The sequence below is a fragment of the Ailuropoda melanoleuca genome, chromosome 1, assembly GCF_002007445.2.
Source record: "Ailuropoda melanoleuca isolate Jingjing chromosome 1, ASM200744v2, whole genome shotgun sequence".
Lineage (NCBI taxonomy): Eukaryota > Metazoa > Chordata > Mammalia > Carnivora > Ursidae > Ailuropoda > Ailuropoda melanoleuca.
In genome coordinates, this window is record NC_048218.1 from 81,061,211 (window position 1) to 81,088,325 (window position 27,115).

The following is a 27,115-nucleotide window of genomic DNA, read 5'->3' on the forward strand; positions in this document are numbered from 1 at the left end:
GGAGGAGCCTGACGTGGGGCTCGATCCCATAACGCCGGGATCACGTCCTGAGCCGAAGGCAGATGCTTAACCGCTGTGCCACCCAGGCGCCCCCCCCAACACCTTTCTTGATCTAATTAGAATCTTGACATTAGAATACAATTTCACATCTATTGACAAGAGAGTAGAAACTAATGGTCAGATTTTAGGCATACTTCTACAATTTAAAACTGACCTAGTTTTATATATTTATATGTAGATAAAATCTAGAGAGGTTAGGTTGGGTGTATTTCATTACCATAGATGGGTTTCTGTCCCTTGCTCCCTCTCCTTCCCTTGAAGAATGGCATTCTGAAGGATAACACTAAGAAAGGAGGAAACATTTTGAGCTGAGACACATTTGTGACTTCCTGGCCAGGTATATACCAACTAGGAAGCATGTGTGGTGTTTTGCTCAGTGGAAGGCATAATGGCTTGGGAATATCTTGTTGAGGGTGGAGCAGTGGCCTGAAGCAAAATTCAGGTTTGTTTCATGCAAGCATCGTGGCCAAAGGGGATCCGATTTGAAGGGGAAGAGCAAGCAGCTCTAGTTCTAGATGTTCTGGGGCCTAAGACTGTAAAGCAGAGAGGCGTGTTTGCGATAAGGTGAAGCGTACCATGGGCCAGCCCTGGAAACAGAGCCTGAAGCAGCCAGGAGATAGTGAACTCCCAGCCAACTTGCTGAGGTCCAGGGCTGGGCTCTAATCCCGCAGAGGCTCAGGAGGGAGGTGTGATCAGGCACCAAGGACCAGCTGGAACCTTGGCTGGTTTTGGTGAAGTTAGATAGGAATAGAGGGTCCTTGGAGCTCACATGGTGTCCAGGATTCACTTTCATCATGGGGAGCTCAGAGGAGCAGATGAGCATTGTCCCCAGGGGAAGAACAGGTAGGGATTAAGCTGGGGCTGGGAAGGGTAAAGGTTTCAACTAGTTGTGAGGGAGTTCACAGCTGGAGTCCAGGCCTACTGGGAGTGGCCTGACCAATAAGAACCAGGGACTCAGAAAGGGAGGTCAATGAGTCAGGATGACCACGCTGGAGAGATGCCTATCAATACCTCCCAAAGTCCCACGGAACCTTTCCACTTTCCTCTCATTGTCCAGAATTTAGGCATGTGCCCACAATCAGCTACAAAAAGTTAGGAAACAGTCTTTTATTCCAAATAACAGTGCTCCCAGGTAAAAATTGAGATTCTGTTAAGGAAGAAGAGAATTGATATAGGGAGGCAATCACCACTTTCTACCACAATCCCCACATCCTCTGCAAGAGCATGTCTTTTTCTTTTAAAATCTGGACTCTGCTTTTTGCCAGTAGTACGACCAAGAGCAAATTAATGAATTTATCTAAATATCTTTATTTTTAATTTTTTAATTTTTAAAAATTTATCTCAATCTCAGTCCTAGTATCTATAAAATGGGCACATCACCACCTTGTTCACAGGTTTGTGAAGATGAAATAAAATTAACATATGTAGACAGTACTAAATACACATCGGTTTCCCTTGTCATAAATTTGGTTCTGCTTTTCTCTTGACCATTTCCCTCTACCATTTTCCTGGTATTATTTTGATTCCTTGCTCAAGATTGGCCTGGGGGATCATCTTACCCAGATCTTATCCATGAAAACAAAGAAGCAGACTCATCCAATGCAATTCCTCTCAGGTTCTATACCCTCAGGGAAGGGAGTTGGTACTATAATAAAACACATCATTTGAATTTTTGCCATTTAACAATAATAGGTTTCATGAAAACTTAAAGAAATTGGCCAATTTGGGTCTATTTGGGTTAGAGTTTATCTAAAATAGTTCTATTTTTTGTGTCTGTACTGAGGTCCACAGTTTATAAAACCTAAACACTTCGATACTTGCTGCCTTTCAATAAGACATTTATGGCGGTACGTTTTTCTTGTCACATGACTGTCACCTGTTAGACCTCGTTATAATCATAGACTCATTCTTTGGCTCCAGCTCTTGTTTGCTAGGGCAATGTGAACTTTAGATTAGATATGAACTCTCCGCTAAACTCGGTGGTTGAAAAGTCCCCTCAGAAATGCAGTCCTTGATTGTCCTCCTTTTGACCTCATTGCATGTCCTTTCTTATCTTGGTAACCATAGAAATAACTAGGAGAGGTGAAGTTGGTCCAGATCCACGCCTGTATTGCNGTCCCCTCAGAAATGCAGTCCTTGATTGTCCTCCTTTTGACCTCATTGCATTTCCTTTCTTATCTTGGTAACCATAGAAATAACTAGGAGAGGTGAAGTTGGTCCAGATCCACGCCTGTATTGCATGGAAGGCAATAGTTGCACTAGTGCTTTGCCAATGATTTGACAGAAAAGGGTTGAATCTTGAACAGATGTTCTTCTGGCTTTTGAGGGCATATGGGAGACAGTGGGAAAGTGAAGGGCTTACTGTACCTGCCCTCTTATCTCTGCTCTCACCATGAAATGCACTCCCAAATCCCAGGGGATTCACTTTTCCCTCTAGAGGTCACTTACTCCCATCCCCTCTTTGTGTGGGCTCACATGTCCTTACCTCTTTCTGTTGATCTGTCTGATCGTCTGTCCTCTCTCACCGTGTAGAGTCAATGTGAGCTTTGGAATTGCAAGATCTCTTATGAACCGGTATACCTGATCCTTGATTTCCCGCTCTGTCAAATGGTAATAAAACCTGCTTCTCAGAGTTATTTTGAGGATTTAAAAAAAAGATGTATCTACTGTATACATTTCTAAGCCTAAAGGAATTTTATAAATGTTGGTTTATTTCCCTACATATTAATATTATTCCTTTGACCATGTCCATGTTCTTTTTACCTCTAAAACTTTACTTCTCAACATGTGGTCCCAGGACCAGCAATATTGGAAACGCCAGATATTAAGCCCCACCCCAGACCTACTGAATCAGACTCTGCATTTTCACAACATCCTTAAATGTTTCATATACATGATAAAGTTTGAGAAGCACCGCTGTAAAACAAAGACTCCTCTTTTCATCTTTTTTCCAAAGGGGAAAGAATAATGTGCACCCCCGGTTTCATGCCTACCCTGTGTCAGGTGCTGGTTTTCTGACTGCAGTTTCCCTCATCATCACTCTGTGAGGTTGGCACTGTCATCTCCCCTGACCTGTGAGGAAATAGACATGAAGGGAATTTAACTTCCCAGCTCAAGAGCAACAAGGAATGGCTCAGGTGAGACTCAAACTCAAGTCTTTTTGCCCCTTTTGCACTACTTCAAAACCACACAAGCCTACTGGCTTTCATTGCTGGAGGAGAAGACAAAAGAGGGGGGAAAAAGTAGAAAATGAAAACAAAACAAAATGAGAGACATGAAAACATTAAAGTTAACCTTGAGGGGTTTTTTGTTTGTTTGTTTTTGGTTTTTTTTTTTTTTTGAGAGAGAGCACAAGTGGAGGGAGGGACAGAGGGCAAGGTAGAGGTAGGCTCCCCACTGAGCACGGAGCCCAGTGATGCGCGGCTAGATCCCAGGACCCTGAGATCACGAACTGAGCCAGAATCAAGAGTCAAACACTTAACCAACTGAGCCACCCAGGCGCCCCTAAACATAACCTTGAGTTTTGACGAAATCGGTAGAGAACCACTTCCTTGATGACCTGTTCCAGCTGTCCTCAATTCTTTTCCTTACCCTTGATTTGATGTTGACATACATTTTGGCACCTGATTAAAGCTGATAAAATATCCCACAAAAGTGAAGTGGTTATTTATTTTTCAGCCTGTTTAATGAAATAGTGTATCAGCTGATCATGGGATCAAACCCAGCATGTGATTGTGTTTATGAGTTTTATTTTCAGATGTGTTTTTTTCTCTCAACTAGACTGTGAGATTGTTAGGGTAAGACAACCTGCCCCTTCCTTACTCCTTCTCTCCTTTCCTTCCTTTTACCCTTCCCTTCCTCCCTCTCTTCCTTCCATCTTTCCTTCTTTCCTTTCTTTCTTCCTTCTTATGTTTCTGGAATGAGAGGTGAAATTTAATTTCAGGTTATTTAATAGTTTTAGTCTATCTGCAATTGACAGATTATGTGTTGTTATTAATGCTTCTTTTGATTTGAGCAAGGAATCCATGCTGATCAATATTATTTTACATCAAGAAACGGTATCTCATATCTGGTCTTATGCACTAATCTTGATGTCTTAAATTTCTTGTTATGTTAATAAACTCCCTAACTATGACTTCCGAAATTTAAAAAGGCATGAAAACATTAATTAACTGAAATATTTGATTTTCCAATGTGGATTTTAATAATTCACCAATAATTCCATATGGGTCAAAATAAATAAAATATAAAAATTGACCTAATATAGAATATACCTTACATTCTTCTGTAATGTTACTAAGCAAAAAGAGGTATGTTGGAAACACAAACTGGATTTTTAATCTTTTGGAAAGATCTCTCTTAGAAGCCAATATTTTACCTTTATAGCAGTCTTAAATAAGTCTCTTGAAAAGCCCATGATATATACTGCCAATCCATATTTCAGCTATCAAAGTTAATAAACTATACCAATTTACCAATTTCTCCATACTTTGAAGTTTAATTCACTAGCCAACATTCCCCAACAGTCAGAACTGAAATGATAACTGCTCCCACTAATTTTTTTTAAGATTTTATTTATTTATTGACAGGAGAGAGTGAACACAAGTAAGGGGAACAGCAGGCAGAGGGAGAGGGAGAAGCAGGCTCCCCGATGTGGGGCTCGATTCCAGGACCCTGGGATCATGACCTGAGCTGAAGGCAGATGCTTAACTGACTGAGCCACCCAGGCAACCCTCCCAGTAATTTTTAAAAACCTCTCCACTCTACTTATTTATTTAAACTTGTTAAGATATAATTCTGTAAGAGGGGATGGTTATCTGAAATTCTTTTTTTTAAAAAAAAGATTTTATTTATTTATTTTGAGAGACAGAGAGAGCAGGAGCGGAGTAGGAGCAGAAGGAGAGGAAGAAGCAGACTCCCCGCTGAGCAAGAAGCCAGACAGGGGACTCAATTCCAGGATCCTGAGATCATGACCTGAGCCAAAGGCAGGCGTTTAACTGACTGAACCACCCAGGCGCCCCTGAATTTATTTCTTCTGGTCACCAAAACTGTGTCTGTGAAAGTCAGGGGATGCTATCCATCCCTTCCAGATGCCTATTGCTATGGGAATGAATTTCAGGTCACAAACAGCTGTGTAGGAAATACCACATTTCTTTATTTTCCCTAAACCAACTGAAATCTGACTCTTTGCCCACATCCCGCAGAACAGGCAGAGAATTCACTCACTGTCTTGTTTGGCTCTGGCCACAGGACTGTGATAAGTTTCTGGGGAGACACTGTCTGATCAGTGACCAATGGCCCACCCTGGTTTCTGGGGGCATGCCTGTGTCTCGTCAGCATGGTCTGAGGGCTTAGGTGCTTCTGGACCATGCCTGGGGAAGCAGAATTTTGCGGGGACTCTTCCGGCCCCTGTGCATAGGGTCTGTCGTCCTCAGGAGCACTGTAAATCTTTCCCTCGGAGGTCTCGCTTTGTCCTACGGACTCGGCCATCAAGACGTGCCGCAAGTCTCAGGAACTCCACAGAACACACTGACCTTTGTCCCCTGCCTAATCTCTCAGAATCTCAGCTTGCTGTCTCTTTTCTGATTTTAAAAATGCTTTTCTCTCTCTTCTTCCCCTCCAAGACATCCAGGGTAATGTCTTCTATGGACTCAGGTTTTTCAAAAGACCAGAAGAGCTTCTGACTTCCTATTTACATGTTTGCAGCTTGGTAAAAATTCCCGAAGCAGGAAGTTACAAAGGACTCCTTCTTACTTGAAACTGAAAGAGGAGAGAACAGGAACAATGGAGAAATTATAATAAAAAAAATTATCATGACACAGATCTATACCGGTCCCTCAAAGAGGTTTTTACTTTGGGAATTTCATAAAGGCAATAAAGGCATTTATGTTTGATTAAATCTACTCTGGAATGAAAGTTCTATATAGTTCACTGTAAACTACATTAAAGATAAATACACAATTCTGGTATAAATTTCCAGTGCTTCCTGGAGCTGGGGAGAGCCTGTAGATGAGGTTTAGGTCTGCTCAGTGCTGCTTTGTGGAATTTTCTCTTTTTCTTCAGCTCCTGGAGGCATTTCAAACTTCATACACACACACACACACACACACACACACACACACACACACACCTTGTTTTTGTTTCATGGATTCAATATTTTATCTTATTTCTTTGAAGGTACAAATCATAGTCTTTTTGAAATTTGTTTGTACCTTGCAGGATTCTCTAGCGTAGGAAACTATGTTTAACATATATGCATATCCAAATAGATGATTATATTTTGGGGTTTGGATTTTACATTTTATTTTTGGTTTGTATTTTAAGTATATTAAGTAAATATCAATGTATAGTTTGATTTAAAGGTATTTAACTAGATAACTTGAAGGTAAAAAATCCTCTTAAAAGGAGAAAAACATGCTATTTTTCCCAGAGTGAACTAATGAAAAATAATTTTATGCAAATGATGTGCTCCTCAGATGCGTGATACAGAATTTTATAAATTATATTTTAGAAGTATTAGAATATGAGGGTAAAACCGTTCCTGGAAACTCGTTTTGGAAAGTGAAGAGTTGACTGAAAATTTATCTCTTTACACCATGACGAGATGGTTAATAACATGGGCTTAGAAATTACACTACAGGGACGCCTGGGTGGCTCAGTCGGTTAAACGGCTACTTTTGGCTCAGGTCATGATCCCGGGGTCGTGGGATCGAGTCCTGCATCAGGCTCTTTGCTCAGCAGGGAGCCTGCTCCTCCCTCTGCCTCCTCTGCCTGCCATTCCTCCTGCTTGTGCTCTCTGATGAATAAAATCTTTAAAAAAAGAAAGAAAGAAAGAAAGAAAGAAAGAAAGAAAGAAAGAAAGAAAGAAGAAAGAAATCGCACTCCAGTGTTTGAATCCTGCCTTCACAACTTCTGTGGGATGTTGAACAAATTACTTACTCTCTCAGAACTTCCATAAAATGAGGATAATAATAGTGTCTACTTCACAGGGTTGTTGTGGGGATAGAATGAAAAAATACATGTAAAGTACTTAGAACTCTGCCTGACATATTCAGTAGTCAGTAAATGTTAGCTATTATTACTATTTTTTATAAAGAAAGAGGTACCACTGTAAATGATTACGGTATGTAATCCATCCTATCAATTATTTATGGATAACTATTACTTATTCTTTTGTTAAAAAGTATTGTATATGCTATTTTTGACATATTTGCTTCTCATCATACCGAGACTTCAGAAAATTCACCATGTGCTACACAGTGTGATTGCCTTGAAGAGCTGCTGGGTGTGATCTCAATCACCAGAGGGGAAAAGCCTTACTATAGAATCACGTGGAACTCTGCTACGAGACTCCGATGTACAGCCAGCCCCTAAACACCCACACACTCACATGTATCTAGCAAAAGGTACTGCTGGCCTCGATGCCTGCATGCAAGAGCAAACAAGAAATCTCTGTCTCTGAAATAAAATGTTAACTCTTCCTGCCAACATAGGTACTTACTTTGGGGGATAACACCATTTGGTAAGTGGGCATTAGAATTTTCTAGTTGGTTCCTGAGGGTCCTGTATTTTAACTCAGCATCTCAATCTTTGTGATGCATTTTCTTCCTTCTTTAGTATTTGTACCAGTAACAATGGTACCTAACTACTAATTAAGTACTACCTGACTAACTATTACAAGCCTGTGCTTTCTTTAACTGGCAACAACCCTAAGAGCTGGACACTCATCATTCCCATCTTAGAGGTAAGGCACAAAAGTTTGAGTAACTTGCATAAAGTTAATAGCTAGTGAGTGGTGGATCCAGGATTGAACCAGACAGTTAGCTCTAACACCAACTCATTTTACTACCATTTGCTAATTCCATTCTATACACTAAGATATGTATCTGTGAGGTAAGTGTATAACATTCTACAAAATGCCTCAATAGGGTTTGCGTTTGCCATGGATTTGATTTTAAATCAAGTGAAAATCAGAAGTGTGACTCTGAGACTATGTTACAATGAACTTTTATAACATTTTTATAAAATATTTTATATAGCAATATACTTTATCCAGTTAACATAGATTTTGTTCTTTAAGCTCTAAGTTGGTTCTTTAAAGTGAGAAGAATAAGTTTCTATAATGAAGTTCACTTTGTCAAGGAAGGTGTTGAATGAGACTGTGAAAATAATAAAAATGGCACCTTATATTTGTCTCGTGTTTTATTTTTAAAATGTTTATAGGTGTTGAATTTGCTATTACAGGAGGAGCAATTATTTACTTTGCAAAAAAGATCCAGCATTTTCTAAGAATTGCATTATCACATTCATTTAACTAATGAATTCCCTAAAGCTTTACAAATATTATCCACTCTCCTATGACAGCAGAAGGGGGAAAAATGTCCCTGAGTTACTGGCTTCAGGAATGTTGGGCTGATAGGGAAAAGTTTACTCTCTTGTTAATTTCAAGGAGCTTTTAAAAACAAATGGTGTGGATGTTACTTTTTGATTTATATAGGAATTAGTCTTATCCTTTGCTTCATGAATCAGAACTCCATTTGGAGGAAAACTTTGTCCTGGGAGGCTGAGGCCTGATGAAAGGTCTCCGTGGTGCTCACTTTGATATCTCAAGCCATCTGTGGACTGGAGATGGTAAAAACATCTCTTTATTTGATGCTTGAGTTTCCTTTACAATTATCCTTGTTAGAGGTCTGTATTGCTGTGCTGTCCTTTCTAGAATAGCCCCACAAACATGTGGGTGCTCATTATTTCTCAAGGCAGCCCCTAAATCCTTCCTCTGTTCTTCCTCTCTCCCTTTCCCCCTCACTTCTTCCTTTTTCTTCTTCTTCTTCTTTTTTTTTTTACCAGCACTTATAACATCCACCTATTGTTTTTTATCCTTCCTTCAGGACCACACAAAACAAGACCACCCCCTCCTCAGACTGATAGTCTTACAACTAACTAGAGGCAATTATTACCTTTATTCACATCCCTCCACCCAAAATCAAAGAATCACTTTAAAGTGGGCAGATCCTTTCAAGCATTCTTTAGAAACCAATATTAGCTAAAATTTACTGAGTGACTACTATGTGCCAAGTACAATGTGTTTCTAATCCTCGAGAGCTTGTTTGGAGGTTCTAGCAGGGGAGTGCAGCTACTCATATACCCTTGACCAAAGAACGATGAAGAACGGTCCTCCTCTCTCAGGGAAGGTCGTCCTCTTCCATCAAGCGCGCAGCTTTGGAAGGGACGCACATGGAGCCATGAGGGAGGAAGGGGACGCCTACCTAGCCAGCCAGATCAGCTGAATCAACCCTGGCAATCAATAAGGTGACATACATCCAGCCAGATCGCCTTCACAGTGTGTTTCTAATCCTTACAACCTTGTCAAGTGAGTTAATGATAACTAATACACAGCCTCTACCATCAGTTCATAAGTAAAGCCCTTATAATAGTGGTTGACACATAGTAACATTCAAAAAATGTTACCTGTTTTTATCTTCTTGTACTTCTGCAAGCTTCTGGAGAAGTTTTGACTCAACTACAGTATTCTACATTTCTCTTTTTTCCCTTCTTTTTTTCCCTCTGCATTCTAAGCCCGGAAAAATTAAAGAGGAAATATTAGGCTCCTTTTATGAGTTCACTATTTCTCCTGGCTTTGTATTAACCACATATTTTGATCCTTAAAGTCATTCAAAGGGATGATCAAGGATCAAGGATGGAAGCCTGCAGTTTTCAAAAACTTCAGGTTATTCTAGGCCAGGCCTTCCTTTGCACAGTTCTTGGAGGTCTGGTTCTTCTGTAGAAGAACTATCCCACATAAGGAGAATGACACCTAAACGTTGAGTTTCAGCTCTAACAGGAGAACACTAAAAACACACCTCTGGCTTGCTTTTCATATATTAAAATTCATTTCGGAAAAAAAAAAACTGCCACCTTTGTTTCAGCTTAGTGAAAGGGAAGGGAAGTTGATGCCCTTGGTGATCAAGTGTGGGGTGGCTGGTGTCAGCTGCCACTGCGGCCTGAGAACTGGTTTATATAGGCATAGGATACTCTATTTTAACACAGCTTATCCTTTTGCCACTATAAGCAACAGCTCAGATATTCTGGCCAATCTCCTTGAGCTCACACTTCTTTGAACTGGGAAGGGCTGATGGAAAAAGTCTAGGTGATTAGACAAACCTTGGCAGTGGGACACCCATAGCTGTTGCTCTGGAATTCTCCCTTTTGGGAAAGGAGGTGCTCTGCAATGAAGAGTGCCTGGTGAGGTTTAGGGAGTATGAGAAGGAACCTGCTGGAAGGAGACCTGGGATTTGATTTCTGGGGCTATGCCCCTCACCCCCTGCAATCTCAGGTGGGGTTGGAAGCTTTTCTTACCCTGAATATGACTGGATCAGTTTCCCAGCTCCTGCTTTTCTTTTTGGCTTTTCCACCTTATAACTTCAGCCTGACATAGAGTGGGTTAAGCTGCTTTCCAAAGCACACAAGTTTACCCCTATTCACAAAATGTCAGAGCCAGAAGCAGAGCTGGAAATATATTTAGTGAAGATTTTAGTAAGATATATTTAGATGGTTCACCGTCACCTCCATGGGTAAAGTTATTGCTAGCCATTCCAGTGTAGGAAATGAAGATGCTTCTAAGCATATTCCTACTAATCTCTGTGCTGACTCACACCCAGAGCTCTCCACCTGGAAGTACAGGGCCAGAATCTCATCACACGGTGTGTGCACTGCACAGAGACCAGTACCATAGGCAGTGTGTTATGGAGGAGCAGCAAGTTTTAAAATATAAAGAGTGAGAAGCTAGTCTGTGGAAAAAATTTTCCAAATATTATACATCATAAATAGAAAAATATTTGATGATAGGGCTTTCCCCAAATTTAATAGCATCTGAAATATTTACATGACATTACCAAAGATGAGCTGCAAAGCTGAAATCAGTGTTGCAATGTATCAATGATAAAAAGCAAAAAGCCTCAGAAAGCCTAGGAAATACTGAATTGTCATTCTAGTTTTTAATAGGAAATGTTACAAAATAATTGTCAAATGAAGAGCTGATTGAAGAGTACACAGCCAAAAATGTACCACACAAGTATTATAGAGAGTTGCCAGGTGGTTAATTAATTAACAAATTGTTGCTTTTTGGATCTTGTGATTTTGTGATATGTCAACTTTTCAAAATTTGTAATTAGTTGTAATTTATCTTCTCATTTTAAATATTTATATTCACAGCTGCTTTTTCCATCTTTACCAATCTTTTGGTTAAGTGTCCACAATCTGACAATAGACACTGTCTCCTACTTCTGATTTTTGGGTGATACTCTGTTTGGTCAGGCTTATAGTCAGTAAGTGTTATTTGAGTGAGTAAAATAATAAATCACTGCAATCTGGGTGGTTAGGTGGATCAAAAAAAGGGTAGACTAATCTTGGGTAGAATTTGAAGAGATGATGGGGTGGTGGCATTAGTAAAAATATAGAGACAGGAAGACTATGGAGATAACAGAAGATGATGAATAGTTAAGATTGGTTCAAAAAACTTGTAACTATATGAGGTAATGGATATGTTAATTAACCTTATTGTGGTAATCATTTTGCAATATATACTTGTATAAAATCACTATGTTGTACACCTTAAATTTATGTAGTGTTGTATGTCAATTATATCTCAATAAAGCTGGAAAAAAAGATTGGCTCAAGGGAAAGGCTTGTGTTGAACAAGGGGTGAAAAAATAAGATAGGAAGTTTTAAGCCACATTAAGGGACAAGAATCTAGAATGTCAGATTAAGGGAATTTTACTTTATTATACAGTCATGAGAGCATATTGGACAACTGCTGCCTTTGCCCACTGAAAACCCATCACCTCATCTTGCAGTAGCAACCTTATTTTTCTCCCTTTCTTTCTTTTTCCTTCTTTCTCTCTCTTTCTTTCTCTCTCTTTCTTTTTCTTTCTTTCTTTCTTTTCTTTCTTCTTTCTTTCTTTCTTTCTTTCTTTCTTTCTTTCTTTCTTTCTTTCTTTCTTTCTTTCTTTCCTTCTCTCTAGAGAGAGAGGGGGGAGGGACAGAGGGAGAGGGAGAGAGAGAATCCCAAGCAGGCTCCATCCCAGCACAGAGCCTGACACAGGGCTCCATCTCATAACCCTGAGATCATGACCTGAGATGAAACCAAGTTGGACACTCAACCAACTGAGCCACCCAGGCACCCATTAGCACCCTTATTTTCTATAGGAACCTTGCTTTTCCCACTCTGAATCTATAGAGGTTGGGTGGCTTGACATCACCCTGGGCTCTGTTGGAGAATTGAGAAAGCGTACTCCTTTTCTGCTAATGATGCTACATTTCTTCAGTAGAAGCCCACAGGAGGTGGTGGCTGTTTTGTCACATTTTGGGAGACTGTGCTCAAAAGTGCAGCCAACCCATAGCCAAGAGATGAAGGTAGAAATATTCCTAATGACAATGCTTGAGTACCTAGATTCAACCATGCTTGAAAGTAGAGACCCTTGGCCTTTTTGGTTAGATGTGCGCCAATACATTTCTTTTTTAATTTGTCAGTTTGAACTGGGTTTGTTACTTGTAACTGAAAGGCAACAAATGTTTGTGAATGGGGTATGCAGATTTGTCTATTAGCAGATGGGGGTACAGAAGTCAAAGATGCTGGAACTGGAAGTAGAAAGGAAAGGAATGAGGAGTATGGAGGAATAATTAAGAGGGCTTGGTAACTACAGCAGGAAAAGGAAGCAAAAATGACTGGAAATTTAAGTGATGATACCATGGACAGCAATTTGTGAGTCAGAAAGAAAACCACACTCCCTCAACTCCCCCAGGGGTAAATACATTTATTTCTAGGCGTTGAGTTAGAGCTGATGATAGAAAAATTAAGGGGAAATATTTAGGAGGTAGTTAAAAGGTAGAATTAAATTAAACGTCAGGAGAAAACTCAGGATCCCAGATCTAAGAAGTAAATGTGCTGCCCAAATGGAACCGGGTGATAAGCTGCAGGGGGAGGTAAGTCTGAAACGGTAGAATGAGCAACTGGCTGATGGACAGCGAAGTCAAGGGGAACAAGGCTAAGGATGAATCAGGCCTTTTTCCCCTGCCAGACATCTAGTCTCCACCTGTGGAAGTTCAGGAAGCGAAGTTTGTGAAACGGGGACATGCTACTTGGGTAGGCACAGCTGCTAACGTTTACAAGTGCCCTGCAAGGCTAGGATTGAGCAGTGGAAGACCTGAGGGTGTGGGTGAGATTTTGGGGGGTGTGGCTCAAGGGACAAAATTAGTGAAGAACAAGGAAAAAAGAGACAAGAGGACTGATTAGAAAACTGTCTTGGGATGAAAAGAGAACCTCCGCAAAAGGGGATAGTGAGCAGTGGAGAACTGTAGAACCGAGGTGAACATCACCGGAGAATGTAGATTCACAGGAACTTGGGAGGCGGAACTAGATTAAAGTGAGTGGATGATACAAAAGTGGAGGCAATGGCTGGAGACCAGAAGTCTGGCAGGAAAGGAAGTTTAGGAGCAGGGTAGTCTACTAACAGAGCAGCTGAGCCAAGGGTTTTTGTTTGCTTTGTTTTATGACTAGGACAGAGGAGGCTTGTTTCAGAGGATAGACAGAAGAGAAGGGCCAGTGAATTTGAAGGGAGTGAAGATGCCAGAGAGAGAGAGAGGGTTCAATTGAAGGAGGGAGGTAAGATCGACAGTGGCAGAGAGAGCAGATGGGAAAGGAAGCAATACATCCCCCGTCTGAGACTGGGGGAGAGGTTGAAAGAAAAGGGGTAAAGAGATGCTTGCAGGCAGAATGCAGAGGAGGTGAGGCATCTATCATGGGTTTCCAGAATCGATAAGACGGTAACATGAGGTGTCTGCTGCATTCAACAGGGGCTGTGAATCAAGTTATAGTGAGGACATCCAAATTGCTTCTCTCCCCATGAGACTTCACAGAAGATTATGTTACTGTAAACTGATGTTTGAGCCAGGAAAAAAAAAATAAAAGGATACACAGTCTGCCACATACCTTAGCTTTGTATCTTTCAGTGAAAATGGGGCAACTGTCTGTCTTGTCATGACAAGAGGTAGATAATGCAATCTCATCATGGCATGATACATACCACTTGTCATCACTTATGTGAAGTAAAAGTACAGATGTAATTGGAGATGACAGACATTTCACAACTGTGTGCGGTGGAATATCTCCTTTCTCTGGGAGGATCCCAGAGAAGCCAATTTTCAAGTTTGGTGGCTGTGGCTTACTTTGGTGTGTAATAATCCTTGACAATAAGAAGAAAGACCTGCTATGAATCAGAGGCAGAGCTGGGAGGTAGTCTATCCTTGATTCTTACTATCAGATCAAACTTCCCAACACCAGAAGAACCGGTGAAACCTGCTGGGCAGGAGCCAGTCGTTGTGTCTTGTCTGATAAAAGTTGCTGCATTCCCATCCCCCTGCCCCCACCATCTCCCTCTGACAAAATCAGGCTATTCTTCAAGGCATTGCCCTCTGCCCTGAAAAGGTAGCTTGTGGCAATCATGTGATGGTGGTGATAGCCCCTACCCAAGTTCTCTTTTTTAGAACCAGTCATTTGTCATGTGAGCTCCTCTAACCCTGTCCCTTCCTGGCACCTGCTGTGCTCCTGGACACACCCCTCCTTGGATCTATGTAAGAAAATAAAAAGCACGGGTGGTGGCAGAACTGGGTGAGCTGGTGAGCAAAGCAGGGTAGGACTCTCTTTGTAAGACTTGCTTAATTAATGTGAGTTACTTCAAAGAAGCATGAGCCCAAGGAAATTGGCTACGAAGTCCAAGCTGATGCTTGTAGGGTAAAAGAGTGCGGGAAAACATAATTTTTTCTTGCAGAATAAGTAACTGGAACCACATCAGTATCATGGACTATTGACGTTGTAAGGGAGTTGGATCATATGACTAAGATAGATGAGATTCCCCAGAGTCAGGGAACCTAATAAATGTACAACTTGTGGATCTCTGGTCAGATGAGGCAACACTCATGGGTGTTTGGAAATGTGAAGGGGTGTTTTTGGTTGTCACAATGATTGGATGTGCTACTGTTGTTTAGTGAGGGTGGGGAGCAGGGATGCTGTATGTCCTGTGCTGACTGCACGGACCGTAAAACACAAAGAATGATCTCACCAAACATGCTGATATCCCCTCATTGAAACACTGAGTCATAGATACCAGAGAATGCTTAATCATGGCATTAGACATCATGGCTTTTAATTTAATTAATCAAGATTCTTTGAAAACAGAATCCAATTAAGTTGGGTGTTTCAGACATTGATTAATTTCAGTGCCATTTTCAAATATGAAGGATGAGTACCAAGGGATGGTCCCTCAGTCTGTGGAGAATGAATAAAGTTGTTTGGATCTTCAAAATAAGATATAAATGGAAAGAGGGGTGGGGAATTAGTGTTTCATGCGTACAGAGTTCAATTTCCCAAGATGAAAAAGTTCTAGAGATTTGTGGCATAACAGTGTGAGCCTACTTAACACTTAAAAATAGTTGAACTATACACTTAAAAAAGGTTAAGATGGTAAGCTTAATGTTTTTTTTTTCATAGGAAAGAACGTCAGCAAAATAATGGGGGGAAAAGATATAAATGGTTTGGAAATTGATCAGGCCCCTCATTTCAAGCCTTTGAAACAGAACTTCCATATAGCAGGGTGCGACGTAGGCAAGTCAAGGAGTAGGAGAAGTTTGTATTCAGGGTATTGAGCAACAACCTTTACCTCTTTCCCATCAGGAATCTTCTCTGCTATAATTCCTTAGCCATAGTTCCTTAGCTTGGTACAGTGCGTTATAGTTGAGCAATCCTTTGCACTTACACTGTCTCATTTGTCATCCTTGATTCCTCCCTTCCCTTTGTGTGCCACCTCTCCTCTACCATCCAGCCTCACCCAAGTCTAAGCCATCATCATTTCTCTGTTGACTTCAACAATAGCCTTTAATCTAGTTTCCCGGGTCCCTGCTGCCTCTTTTCTCCACCCTGATCCATTGTCCACAAACCAGCCATAAAGATCTCTTTTAACAATTATTCAGATCATGTCACTCCTTTAGCTTGAGACCCTCTACTACTCCCCCGCCCCCCGCCCTTTGCATTCAAAATTAAAACCACTTTACGTGCCTCTCTCCTTCCTTGTTTCTACCTCTTGACACTTGCCCACTGTGCTCCAGCAGCATTGGCCTTCCTTCGTTTCCTTGGACATGCTCAGTTCATTTCTATCTTGGGACATTTGTACATATTGTTCCCTTTGCCTGGAAGGCTTAAATGGTTGTTTCTCATACTTTAGATTTCTTTTCTTTTTTTTTTTTTAAGATTTTATTTACTTATTCGACAGAGATAGAGACAGCCAGCGAGAGAGGGAACACAAGCAGAGGGAGTGGGAGAGGAAGAAGCAGGCTCATAGCAGAGGAGCCTGATGTGGGGCTCGATCCCATGACGTCAGGATCACGCCCTGAGCCAAAGGCAGACGCATCACCGCTGTGCCACCCAGGCGTCCCCATACTTTAGATTTCTGTCACCTTTTCCAGATTCCTTCCTGGTTCCCCTCCCCCATCCTCATTTAAAACAGCCTCCCTCCTTCTAGTCACTCTGTTTACTTAATGACAGTTACTTGCTTACTTAATGACAGTTATTTCAAAGAAGTGTAAGTCCAAGGAAGTTGTCTACAAAGTCCAAGCTGATGCTTGTAGGGCAAAAGAGTGTGGGAAAACATAATTTTTTTCTTGCAAAATAAGTAGCTGGAACCATGTCAGTATCAAGGACTATTGATGACATAATGGAGTTGGATCATATGAGGTAAGTTACAAGACTTGCCTCAGTCGGAAATTACCCTGCTTATTTGTTCACATTTTATTTTTTGTTTTCTTCTATTAGAATATAACCTTTGTGAGGGCAGAGTCTTATCTATGTAGTTCACCATTTTATTACTAGCATTCAGAATAGTACCATTCACATGTTATACCTTCCAGAATTATCTGTTCAATGGATGAATAAATGGCTGAATAAATTTTCATAACAATCCTGTGAAGGCAGAGGAAATACTCTCAGTTTTTATTTTATGAGTATATTCTTTTTTAAAAATATTTTTAAAAGATTTTATTTATTTATTTGACAGAGAGAGACAGCAAGAGAGGGAACACAAGCAAGGGGAGTGGGAGAGGGAGAAGCAGGCTCCCCGCCGAGTAGGGAGCCCGATGCAGGGCTTGATCCCAGGACCCTGGGATCATGACCTGAGCCTAAGGCAGATGCTTAACAGCTGAGCCACCCAGGTGCCCCTATTTTATGAGTATATTCTACAGAGTATCTGTACTTGCAAAGGTCACAACAGTGGTGGGGCCAGGATAGAGTCCAGGTCTTTCTAAGTCCCCTGTGCTGCATCCTTTCTGGTAGTTCATGAGCAGTTAATCCTAGCCATTTTAGAGGATGGAAGAAGGAGGAAGTGGGCACTTGGAAAGATTACAAATCACACTAAATGTATTCTTACTTACAAACTTGTAGCCACAGGTAGGAAAGTGGGAGGGCTCCCTGCCGGCACGACCCATCTCTCCGATCTCCATACTAAACCATACATAGCATGGCTGGAGGGGCAGGAGAGTGTGTTGGTCCACAGCAGGGGCTTTGGAGGGAAGGTAAACTTGAGTTCCACTCCTAATTCTACTACTTACCATCTGTGTCTTTAGACAAATCAGTTATCCTTTCTGAGACTTCATTTTTCTTGGAAAGTGGAATAACACCAGTGACCTTTTAAAATACTTCAGGGGATTAAATGAGAGAATGTCTGATGTTCGGTATGTAGTAAGTACCGAATAAAGGGTATGGTGTGAGGATGTTATGAAGATAGGATCGAAAAGGCTTCCAAGAAATTTAGCTTTCCAACACCTCTTTCCTCCACCTGTGAACATGGAGGGGAAGTTAATTCCTACTGCTTAGAACTGACAAGCTCTCAATGATCATTCAGTCAAACTACTTAATTTGTACTTTGAGGAACTCAAGACCAGAGAAGGTGGTGACTTGTCTAGGTTCCCTTGGGCAGTAGAGGTGGGATTAGAAATGGAAATGGAACCTAAATGGACTGACTTTTGTTTGTGACCCTTTCTATTCACCGTTGACATCACCAGGCATCGAAATCTCAGATTTCCACCTGCTCCTTTCCTTGGCCAAAGCATACAACAGAGGTCAGGAGGTTCCCCTGTGGCAGATGGGATTGCACAGATAGGGACAGGGCCTGAGGCACCCTGGTGCCCTCCCACATCCCGTTACTGGCTTCATGACTTGGGTCAGTCACTTCCTCTCGCTGAGTCTTAGTTCCACCACCTAGAACATGGGGATGATAATAGTACCTACCTCTTAAGGTTGCCATAAAGATCAAATAAAGTAACCCACATAAGATTGTCTGCAAAGTAGGAAACAAAATAGATCAATTTCTAAATTTGTATTAAAAGTGATTTGAATGTATGCACCCATATGTTTGTTGCAATAGCCAAGATATGGAGGTGACCCAAGTGTCCATCTATAGATGAATGGGTAAGGAAGTGTACATGTGCACAGACACACACACACACACACACACAGAGGAATATTATGAAGCCATAAAAAATGAGATCACCCTTTGTGACAATGCGGATAGAGGATATAATGCTAAACGAAATAAGTAAGACTAAGAAAGACAAATATCACATGATTTCACTCATATGTGGAATCTAAAAAAACAAATGACTAAATAAACAAAACCAGAACCAGATTTGTAAATACAGAGAACAAACTGGTGGTTGCCAGAGGGAAAGAAGATGGGCAGATGGGCAAAATGGGTGAAGGGGAGTGGGAGACACAGGTTTCCAGTGATGACATGAATCAATCATGGGAATAAAAGGTACAGCATAAGGAATGTGGTCAATGATACTATAATAGCATTGCATGGTGACAAATGGTAGTTACATGTGTGGTGAGCATAGCATAAGGTATAAACTTGTCAAATCACTATGTTGTACACCTGAAACTAAGGTAACATCGTGTGTCAAGTATACTCAAACTTAAAAAAAAGTGATTTAAAAGTGGCTTTTAGAAATATAAAATACAAGGGAAATATAGTTTTTAAAATATAATACGGTGTATAATGTATACTACTACTAACATTGCAAAAATATAAAATGTATAGTTCTAAAGAAATATATTAATTACCATTGAATATTGGTACTTGGAAGAGAATAAAACATCACAAATTGACTGGTAAATTAAGTTCCCTACCCTACATGTCATATTGTAAAAGCAGATAATGAGGCTATATTTTATTTTATTTTATTTTATTTAAATCTTTTTTTTTTTTAAGATTTTATTTATTTATTCGACAGANATTTATTTATTCGACAGAGATAGAGACAGCCAGCGAGAGAGGGAACACAAGCAGGGGGAGTGGGAGAGGAAGAAGCAGGCTCATAGCAGAGGAGCCTGATGTGGGGCTCGATCCCATAACGCCGGGATCAGGCCCTGAGCTGAAGGCAGACGCTCAAACGCTGTGCCACCCAGGTGCCCCGAGGCTATATTTTATTAAGTCCTAGTACTAAAAAGTGAGTTATAATAAAAAATATATTAGAATAAATTTCTGCACAGTGTATGCAGACAGATTAAATGTATCAATAAAAATGGACACAAAGTAAGTACCATCATAACATACATTTGAATAAATTTCTATATAGGGAGTCACAACACATATAGCCAAACAAATATTTCAGTAAAAACTAGCACAAAATACAGGAGCAAATCATTGCATTGGAAGGAATGCCAATATCATAGTCATGTGAGCAGTTAAATCACTTCACAACGGTGTGTTCACTATCAACTTGGTGCTTCTCTTTTTGTTTTCAAGTCTTTATAATTTTCTTGGTTGTTGCAACATCTGACCCATCTGTGGTGCCAGAGAAAGAAATCCCTGTTAGTGGGGCGACACTGCCAGGCCAGCCTCTCTCCTTAGCTCAGATAAGCCATGGAGAAGGGGTAAGTTAAAAAACATTACAAAGCCTTCTCACTTGGGGAGGAGGACTTTGGACATCCCAAAGACCAGACAAACCCAAGAGTTGCTTATTCCTGACAGAAAACATAAATTAGACTCAATGAGGGTAAAGGGTGGATGCTCTTCAGTGACTGAGTAGTTTTCTACAATACAGAAATTAAGATTTGACCTACTCCCCACCCCAAATTCAGGACACATTCTTCATGACCAAAGTTGAAACAAAAGTCTGAATTCCTGTGGTTTATTTCTCACTTCAGGATCTTTTCTGCACACATTAACCATGGAAATCAGAACATTTAGGGAGGAGCTAGGCAAACGTGCTCCGGGACCAAAGAGAGGCTTGGGCATGAAGGGATCTGGGAGGCTTCTCTTTAGTCCCATGGAAGATGCCATAGAGTCATCTCAGATTTCTGGCTACAGAAGTAGCCATCTTTTACTACCTTAAGACTTTTCTAACCATTGCTGTGGTTTCTTAGATGTCAGTGAATAAGTCTTGGTCTATAACAGTGGGTTTGTATCTCAATAGTTATTGTGCACGACAGTTTTCTGGGTGGGCTTCAGTTCCTACAGCAATGATGCAAGCTGACCCATTTGAATATGGAAAGAAAATATTAAAACTCCTTTTAGAGGGTCACCTGGGTGGCTCAGTTGTTAAGCGTCTGCCTTCAACTCAGGGCGTGGTCCCAGCGTACTGGGATGGAGCCCTGCATTGGAGTCCCTGCTCCGTTAGGAGCCTGCTTCTTCCTCTCCCACTCCCCCTGCTTGTGTTCCCTCTCTTGTTCACTGTCTCTCTCTCTCTGTCAAATGAATAAATAAAATCTTAAAAAACAAAACAAACAAACAAAAAAACCAAAAACTCCTTTTAGAGAGCCACAACCAATGCCAGCCCCTAGTTGGGTGCTCTTTCCACTTCTAAACCCTCTGACATCTGTTCCTCGTGATAATGAATTAATTTCTCACACCCATTACTTCCTGCTGCACCATTGCAGTCCAAACCCTTGACACCCTAAGGCCAAGTTACTAAGAGAGTCTGTTTCTCCCATTGTGATCCTCTATCATGCCTTTATCCTCCCTTCCACACTGTGTCTCCTTGCTGTTTATTACTCAAACTTTTAGGACTGGCTTTCAAACTCTCCAAAATCTGTACTAATAGCTACAATTTAGCAGCTGCTTTCTGGTTGTTAAGTGCCACAGCAAGAGCTTTATACACAGTAATTCATTGACTATACTTATTATATACAGATTGCTATTACTATGATCATTCCTACTTTATAAAGGGGGACAGAGGGGAACACGAAGTAATTTGCAAAGCTAGTCACATACCTAGTGAGTGGCAGATCCAGGGTTTGAACCCATGCAGTCTGCCTCTGGAACTCTACAGGTTCCATAAACTCCCTTTGGTATGACTTCCACCTGTTAAAGCCCATCATATAACATCCTCACTACCTCCACCCTAGCCTAAAATCCAGATGGAATCACAAAGAGCAATTCACTCAGTTTTTCTCTCATTACTTTGCTACATCTTAGGCATCCAATAATTCGTGTGGGTGCCAAAGACTAATCTAGGACATTTTCAGTTTTTTCTTATTGTTTGACTTCCCGAAGAAGTGCTCAGGGTCGCTTGGACCTTGTTGTCAAGTCATTGGAGAAGTTGACACTGAAGTTGAAGGTCTACTCTTAACCTCTACATCTATCTAGCTCTCTTGTTACGCTTAGTGCTAGGCACGGTATATGCTCCTTGGAACATATGACCAGTGAGTCCCCAAGTCACAAGGTTTCTATTTATTTCCTTAGCATGAGCTTGCTTATTGGCCCATTTTGCACCACCTCTCGTTACAAGGACAAGACTGCTTAAATTAATTTGAACTAAATGCACCAAAATGTTCATGGTTAAATGTCTTTCTTTCTTTCTCTCTCTTTCTTTCTTTCTTTCTTTCTTTCTTTCTTTCTTTCTTTCTTTCTTTTCTTTTCTTTTCTTTTCCTTTTTTAAATTAAAAAAATTGAGGTGTGATAAAAAAATACACATAACATAAAATTTACCATCTAAACCATTTTTTAAATGTACAGTTTTAATAGTGTTAAGTATATTCACATTGTTGCGCAACAGATTTCCAATAGTTAAACACTGTTGAAAAAAAATAAAGCTCTGGGTATATAGTATTGTTTTTGTTAGAGAAGAATAAAACACCTCAAATATTGTGAATTTAGCCACTGGAGAATATTGGTACTTCTGACAGAAAGAGGGAGTTTGGGACGTTGACATATTGGAGAGGGGTAAGTGGTTATCCCTGGGCTGTGGTATCATGCATGATTACCTTCTTTTGTATTTAAAATTTGATGGCTTTCCTACAGTGTGTATGTGTTACTTTTGTTTACTAGAAATGAAGCAAACAAACAATAAAACAAGGGGAAAATAGCACAGCTTCCTAGCAGGTGTCAAACATGCATGCTCTGGTTTAATACTATCAGTACAACCAAAGGTTGCTTTTAGGCACACTTTTGTAGAACTTCCCTGGTCTTCCCCAAGATGAAGCAATTTCAGAAGTTCGGGCACAGAAGGTTTCAGGAAGCTGCTGATAGCTGAGGCTCCTTGGGGGATGCCCAAATTAACTTGGAAGCTTTCTGTATACCCAGACTTTCTTGCTGGGCTGAGCACCTTGTCCCATGCATAGAACCACAGATTAAAACATCCTTTGGCGCCACCTTATGCTAAGTGATTGGATTGCACCTGTTTGGAGTGATTTCAAGATATTAGACTTAGTAGTTAGAATTCTCCATGAATTAGAGAGATAAGGAACCTATTTTTGTAATCATACACTATTAATTTCTTTCCTTTTAAAAAATTTACTGTTACATAATGTGATACTTGAATTGTTTGATACTAGGATTCATGATTCAGTTAAACACTTGTTTGGACAAATATTTTTGTGGAATGTATTTACATTTGTATCAGGTTATTCTTTTTGTATAACAATGATGTCCTAAGACTTGCTTAAGATGACCCAATGAGAACACATTGTATATGACATGATTGCCAGGAGAGGACAGAGCGAGGGAATCATGGCTAAATTGAAGGAAGAAAGTGCTTTATAATAATGGTATGGCCAGTCATTAATAACAATGGCAGTTGACACTTATTGGTGCTTGCTATGTGCCAGGCCTGATCTAAGCACTTTTTATGCATTAACTCATTTAAGCCTCTCACAACCCTATGAGGGAGGTACAATCACTATCTCCACTTTATTTTCTATTTTTAAAAATATTTATTTATTTGTGAGAGTGAGAGAGCGCTAATGTGGTGGCAAAGGGCAAAGGGAGAGGGAGAGAGAGTTTTAAGCAGACTGAAGGCAGGGCGTGGAGCCTGATACAGGGTTCCATCTCAGGACCCTGAGATCATTACATGAACTAAAACCAAGAGTCAGATACTTAACCCACTGCGCTACCCAGGTGCCCCACTATCTCCATTTTAAAGACCAGGAAATGGTGGGGGGGAGGGCGCCTGGGTGGCACAGTGGGTTAAGCATCTGACTCTTGGTTTCAGCTCCGGTCATGATCTTGGATGGAGGGATCAAGCCCTGCCTTGGGCTCAGCGCAGGAAGTCTGCTTGAGATTCTCTCCCTCTTCCTCCTTCTCCCTCTTCCTTCCCTCCTGCTCTTACCCCAGCTCGAGTGCTCTCTCTCTCTCAAATAAATAAATAAGATCTTAAAGACCAGGAAATGGGGGCACAGGGAGATTCAAGTTAACTCACCACAGTAAGTAGCCAAACGAAGATTTGAAGTTTGAATCTATGCATTTTGGCTCCAGAGTCCATAGTTATTAGACAGTTCTGTCTCCAGCATTGAGACAGTAGAAGTAATGGTTTCCATTTCCTGAACAATTATTGTGGGGCTAAGTGCCCGACATGTTTGATCTTATTTCATCTGTGTGCTAACTCTATGAGGCGCTACTCATCTCCTTTTAGAGATCTGGGACCTAGGTTTAGGGTAGTGATGTAACTTGTTTCAAGTCATCCAGCTCTGGGGCACCTGGGTGGCTCAGTCGGTTAAACGCCTGGCTTCAGCTCAGGTCATGATCCCAGCATCCTTGGATTGAGTCCTGCACTGGGCTTCTTGCTCGGCAGGGAGCCTGCTTCTCCCTCTCCCTCTGCCTGCCCTTCCCCTGCTTGTGCTATTTCTCTGTCAAATAAATAAATAAAATCTTAAAAAAACCAGTCATCCAGCTCTTAAATAGCTGAGTCCAGACCTATCTGATTTTAGAGCTCCAGTTCGTAACTACATAGCCATATGGCTTCTGAGAGTGCCATCTAGTCACCATGTGCAGAACTGAAGTGAAAAATTACTACAATAAAATAGTGGTTTGAAATAGGTGAGTTATACTCCCAAGTGCCCTCAGTTTTCAAACTGACTCTTGACTATGTTTTAGTGGGACTCTTGTTATAGTGTAATACACATTTCTTGCTCTTTTCAAGAAAACAATTTAACTCTCCACCTGTAAGGGAAATCATCACGCACTTCAGCTGTTGTTTGATGCTATAATGCCATCATTCAAAATTGTAGCGCCATTTGCCCATAAACGAAATGAAACCAAACCGCCATATTTTTTTGGAGATAGTACACCTGTATTTTTAAATTTTTACTCTGCTCTCTTGATGTCAGACTTGTTTCTGGTTATTTCCTATGTATTCCATACGGTAGCCCATTTCTCACCTGTAATATCAGTATGCTGTGTATAACTAAGAGGTAAAAAGAATAAAGAGAAAAGAGAACCAAGAAAAATGTGAACAAACTAGGAGAGAGGAATCACTAATAGAGGGTCCTGGGGCTCATCCATGAAGAAAAGATATGGGTCTGGGGGAATAAACCGTGTTCAATCTATTTGAGTTCTTTGGATCATTTTCATCTACTGCCTTTCTCCCGCTGCATGCTGGGCTCCTGGGGTAGCTAGATAGCTGGACTCTGAAGAGATGAAATGTTACCACACGTGAGACTAAAATGGCTATTTCGACTTCATGGCCCATCTTGGATATGCCACAGCGAGCGCCTGTGCATACACGTAATCTAGGAATGGGGCACCATTTTCTTTAGTCTTTGCCATGAGCATTGGCTTTCCTACTTGTGCCATCGTTGCTTTACTCCTACTTCATTTTGCAAGAGTGGTCAGAAAACTGCTCTGTGAAGGTTGTGCCATCTATTAGTTTGTGGTGTCCACGGCAGTAAGAGTGACCAGGTGTCCAGCTCCTACTCAGTGGTTATCTACTTTGTGCCACCTGTAACTCTTTTATCTTTGCTTGATCTCTTTCCATTCTGAGAACACCTCGAGTGACAGAGGGGACCTCAACTGAAAAAGTGGGTGGCAGCCTCCTCTGGGGATGAAGGAGGGAGGAATCGGGACTGGCTATCTGAAAACAGGACCTTGACTGTTTCAGGGGAGTGACTGGCTCCTAGAACAGCATGGGGCTGGGGCAGCAGGACTTTTCTCAGCTCTCTTGCTGTAGGCGTGGCTGCGTCGCATAAGAAGCAGCCCCCGTGGGGGGCCAGACTCAGGAGAGCAGGGCTTGAGTCCTACATACCCAGGGCAACTAGTTTCCTAGCCTGGAACAGAATAAATGTCTTCACTGTCTTTCACCAACTCTAATGAAATAGCTCACAAGGCTCTGCAGTCCCCCATCCAGGTACGTTACTTAGGTTTGGTTTTGTTTTATGACTGTAGCAAATTTCAGAGGGAAAAGGAATTTATTGGAGTGTGTTAAATCAGAATCAGAGAAAAGATCTACAGGCTATTTTCCATAACGTGGCCAGAGCCATTTAATACAAATACGAGTCATTTCAAGTTTCTCTCTTGCTCAAAATCTACCAAGAGCTTTTCATTACATCTAGACCAAAACCTTACTAGGCCCTATGCCGTCTTGCTTTGGCTACCTTGACATCATACATTTACTCCCTTTGCTCCAGGAACCCTGCCCTCCCCCCTGCTGTTAATTCTAAGTACCTAGCTCTCTCCTGTTTTGGGGCCTTTGAACTTGTTTCAACTGTTGAAGAAACTTCCTCAGGATTTTATATAGTCCATTCCTTCATTATATTCAATTATGTTTACTTGTTTATCATCTTTTTCCCCAACTAGAATGTCAACTTTTTGAGAACAAGGCTTTACTGCTGAGTTTTGAGAGCAAGGCTTTGCTTTTGATCCAGGCACTTAGCAGGCTCTCAATAAGTACTGGTTAAATGGGTAACCAGGTTATAAGTAGCTCCAGGAACCTCAGTGACAGGAACTAAGGGATAATCTCTAAGGCTCAGGAATGAAAGAGGTGAATGGAATATGCAAAACTTTTTTTTTTTTTTCCTAAAAAGCATGGAAGAGCAAACAACATAGTGAACCCTCACGGGACTGAGATCTGGCAGAGGATGGGAGCTCAGAATGTGAATCCATTACTTGACCACTTTTGCTGATGATTCAGAAGAGGCAGCCATGAGGCTGAGCTGAGGTCTTACTGAACTAGTGATGGTGGAACTATAATCCAGGACATACAAAGAGTGTGTGTCCCGATAAATAACACCCTACCCCTCCTCCTTGGACTGGAAAGATAACAGTAAAAGTGAACTGGAAATAAGTCAGATCTTGTATGGGCTATATCCTCCCAGTCACATAGGCAGCCCAGATGATCCCAGGCAAGGTGACCCTAACTGTTACTGCCTCCAGATACCTGAATGAAGCAAATAAAAACAACACCTCGGAGATTATAATCCTACTCTTGGCCTTAAATTATTTCTACAGATGATTTTTCTTTTTTTAAAAAATTTTTCAAATTACATCTGACTTTATAAATTTAATCCATTTTGTAAGTTCTAGGGGAATCACTAAAAAACAAAAGTAAAATGAGTGTAGGTATTTCAAACTAATAGGGAAAGTAGCACACACAGAAAAAATCACTACACAAGAAGGCAAGGGAACAGAGGAAAAAAGAGCAACATAGAGTTGGTAGACAAATGGAATGCATGCAGTGAGATAGTAAATATAACCCCAAAGACAATAGTAATTACATTGAATGTAAATCGACTATATGC

General features: G+C 40.9%; 1 long non-coding RNA gene across 6 annotated transcripts in view; it reads right to left on the bottom strand.

Moving 5' to 3' along the window:
• LOC105241508 overlaps positions 1-27,115 on the bottom strand; it is a 49,014-nt gene that overhangs the window by 5,380 nt on the left and 16,519 nt on the right. For 3 of the 6 annotated variants that reach the window (XR_004626044.1, XR_004626043.1, XR_002144393.2), the window contains one exon: positions 5,045-5,820. The exons of 1 other annotated variant lie outside the window; for it this stretch is intronic. This is a non-coding gene — a long non-coding RNA (uncharacterized LOC105241508). Of the gene's footprint in view, positions 1-3,068; positions 3,133-5,044; positions 5,821-19,686; positions 19,950-27,115 lie in introns of those variants that run through there. 2 more of the 6 variants (XR_002144392.2, XR_004626042.1) reach the window with 2 other exon arrangements.